Genomic DNA, 4,283 nt, shown 5'->3' on the forward strand with positions numbered 1-4,283 from the left:
AAGTTCAATAAATAACTTTAGTTCTCCCATCATACTCTTCTCGAACACACCTTTCATCTGTTCAACAAGTGTGTGCATAGAAAATTCTGAATTGCTTTCAAAATATGTCTCTTAGAAAATTATAATTTCTTAATTTATTTATGGACAATATATATAATTGATCATAATTATATTAATTATTTTATATTATATAATTTATATAGATGATCTTATTTATTATTATAGATGCTAATAAAATAAGTTATTATTACTTTTGATTTAAAATTAAATGAGAATAAAATTAAAGATATTATTTTTATTTGAGTTTTAGAATTTAATAGGTGTCACATTTAAATATAAATGATGATTCAGGGTTTTAGTTTCTAACATATCAAAGTCGCTTCCGTAATTCTTTTCTCATCAGAGGAGTTGCAATTCAGCCCTATTAGGGATAAAGAAGATTTTGGTTTAGGAAGATAAAAAAATCAAACTCTTATGATTATAATCAGGAATTCAGGTATACTTCTATATTTTAGTATTTTTTTTAATGATTTAATATGGATGATTTTAGGATTAAAGAATTTTAAAAAAATTTTAACAAGTGTTATCAGAGCCATCCATAATTAAATCATTGAGAGATATATTCAATTTATCTTAATTAATATTTAATGTTGTGAATTTTGGATTTACGAATCATTCATTCTCAAACTATTGGTGTCTTTGTATTTATGGATTTATTTATTAGATTCAATTAATTAAAATTCTTCTTTTTTCATTATTTTTTGATAAAATTTATTAATATGAATCAACTATAATAATACATTGTGAATGACGGATAATTCCATCGGCATAATAAGAAACAAGATGACAGGCTGTCAATAATAATGCGTATATGATTTATTTATTTATCTATCGGATAAATTTTTTTATCATATAAAAGACTAACTGATATATGCAATATACCTTTGTTAAAAATTGGTATATATTTTTGTATTATCTTGTGTAACATTGGTTTTTTCCAGTATCATAAAGAATGGTAATAATTTTTTTTTTTGAAACATCATGAATTAAATTTTTTTTCATATGATATAAGGATTGGATTTACTTCATATGTTTTTTTCTTGTCTGTATAAATATTTATTGAAGATCCCTTATGTATACGAATATGAATTCAGATATTGTTGTGTTAAAATAAATAAATAAATTTTACTATAGTCACAATAGCACAAATATTAATTTATGATTATTTTTTGTTATATAAGAGAATTGTTGTGACTTCTTTGTTATTTGAAATCTTTTATTGTGGATTCAATTTTTTATGTTAAACAAAAAAAATAACAATTGATTAATAATAAAGACTTACATATGATAACAATTTTATATATGCATTTGTGATAATAAACATGTGATACTTATTTAGTTTCATGTGAATAATAAATTTATTCAAAGATAGATTTATTATTTGACATAATTTATATCAATGTTTGATTACTATATTAAAAATATCATTTATAAATGAACATTTCTATTTAAAAACTAAATATTGATGTTGTGCTAGGTATTTATAATAGACCCACCATTATATGAATTTTATTCATATAATATGTAACTTGTGTGAATATATTATTTTGCTTTAAGGTTATATTTATTAATATTAGTCTATTTGTTAAATAGATTTTTTTTAAATTAAAAAAATTTCTATCATTAGTAACTTATATTTCATCAAATTATTCTCTCGTAATTCTTTGAGATAAATGTAATTGATGACTTATTTCAGTTCAGTGAAAGTAAGTATATTTTAACTATTTTTGTATATAAGTACAAATATAGTTTCATTAGGTATCTCAAGAAAGTTATAAAGCTCAAAAGTGCATAAGGTTTATTATGCTTCCGCAGTAGTGTGAGAGATAACGAATTTGTACACTTAGAGTTATTGTATACTTTATTGGTATCTTTGACAGATATTTGAGTAAGTTAAGAATGGATTATTAAATAGTAGATAAACAAATTTTTTTATAGCAAAATATTATATGTTTACACATAAGAAATCAGAAATTAAAGTTAGAGATCATTTAGTATTCAAATTCTGACTTTGTTAGATGTCAAGGCAATTATGATCCATTGCAGGTATATTCACATGTTCATTGGAAGAGTTCTTTAAAAAAGCGTTGAGAAAATATTTATTATTTTTTCCACTAAAACATACTTGAATATAAAACACATTTTAAAGCATCTAATTAGGTGGCTATAAACACATGTCACAAATTATGAAAATATATTTAAAAGATCACTTGAGTTATTTTGTGATAATGTGTTAGTAGTATAATATTTTAAATTGTTATTAAATACGAGAGTTCAGAGTGTTTAAGTGTCTAACGAGCAAATTAGCACAAACTCCATAAATACATATATATTTAGTTTATAAGAAACAAACATCCAAGATCTTTAGTCTGAATACTATTCATTTGAGTGTCATATCATTTTATGATATATTGTTGTAGTGACAGTGTGCATTTAGATGCTCGTACGATTTAGACAAATTTATGAATATAGATATTTTTGTAGAAATAAAGTATTTAGTTTTGTTTTCACTCTAACTCACGATCTCAAAAAGTTTATTAAAGTTGGACTAGTTGAAAATAGGGATGTATGAGATCATTTTCGCATGTAATTTCTAAATTTTCTCATTCAAATTTGATTTATTTATATTAGTATGGTGATCATCGTAGTTTCGTCGCAACATTCATGTTGCGGTAATTCTATAACTGATATATGAGATGAACCAAATTGTTAAAGTAATCAAAGAAATAGCATTCAAATGCGCGTGTATATATATAGGCCAAGTAGGAGATTGTTAAAAAATTATAATTTTCTAATCTATTTATGGGCAATACATATAATTGATCATAATCACATTAGCTATTTCATATTATATGACTTATATAGATAATCTCATTTATTGTTATAAATACTAATAGAATAAATTATTATTACTTTTGATTTGGAATTAAATGAGAATAAAATAAAAAATACTATTTTTATTTAAGCTATAGAGTTTAATGGGTGTCACACTCAAATATAAAAAACGATTTAAGGTTTTAGTTTCCAACATATTAAAACTGTCTCCATAACTCTTTTTCTATAAAAAAAATTACAATTCAATCCTATTTGATTAAAAAAGATAAAAAAAATCAAACTTTTTTAATTTTACTCATAAATTCAGATATATTTTCACATTTAAATATTTTTTTTTAATAATTTAATATGAACGTTCTTGAAACTAAAAGATTCTAAGAAAATTCTAACAATATCATCAACGTATACATCAGTTTTGTGAGTTTTATCACATAATTTGGATGTTTTTTTTGTCTTATGTTCTTGTAATTTCTACATCTCAAATGTTTCTTTATTCTTTTCTTCCTCTGATATATTTGAGGCAATGATTCTGATAGATTTAAAGGTGAAGACTTATTTCCAAGTGCATGTTTAAAATCTGGAGATTATTCAAATCGTCTTTAATTTATTTTAGATTTTTTTTAAGGTGTCGTTGCTCAGCTCTTTTAACTTTACGTGGATGATTTCTTTCACACACAAAGTCTTTTTATTGTATATTATATAAGTTTTAGAGACTTGTGATGAATATGCTAAAAATATACCATCATCCGATTTAGAATCAAATTTTTGGAATTTATCCCTTATATTAAGGATAAATCGGTGTGATCCAAAACTGTGAAAGTAAATACCGGTGGAAACTCAGGTGCAGTCGATTTCACATGAAGTTGATAATTGAGAGTCATTAAATGATTTGACTGATTTGACTAAATTTTCATCTAACAGCTCTCAACTATATATCAACTTCACGTAAAGTCGACTGCAACTGAATTTTCACCAAAAAACATATACACGAATCCATTTACCATAATCTAATCTATATATAACTTTTTATTTATTTATGTCAAAAACTGCGAATTTAATTATTCTTCCTGTGTTTTCATGATGAGAATTGAGATTAATTAATAATTACCATATAAACATGAATTTTATGAATATGTTATAGTTTTGGTGGTTGTGAGCTTGAACTCTTCTTCATCTATTATTTATTTATTCATTTATTTATTTATTTATTTATTCATTGTCGCAAGTGTAGTGACATCCGTGCGTGTTTTGTGCACACAATGCAATAAGTCAACACTAAAGAACAAAGATCCAACTTGTGTAAAATGTGTGCAACTGTTTTCTTTTAAGGGTGGTTTAAATTTGAAAATTAAGAGGTTAGATTTCATCTTCATTAATAGAGTCAAAAA

The sequence above is a fragment of the Arachis hypogaea genome, chromosome 4, assembly GCF_003086295.3.
Source record: "Arachis hypogaea cultivar Tifrunner chromosome 4, arahy.Tifrunner.gnm2.J5K5, whole genome shotgun sequence".
NCBI lineage: Eukaryota > Viridiplantae > Streptophyta > Magnoliopsida > Fabales > Fabaceae > Arachis > Arachis hypogaea.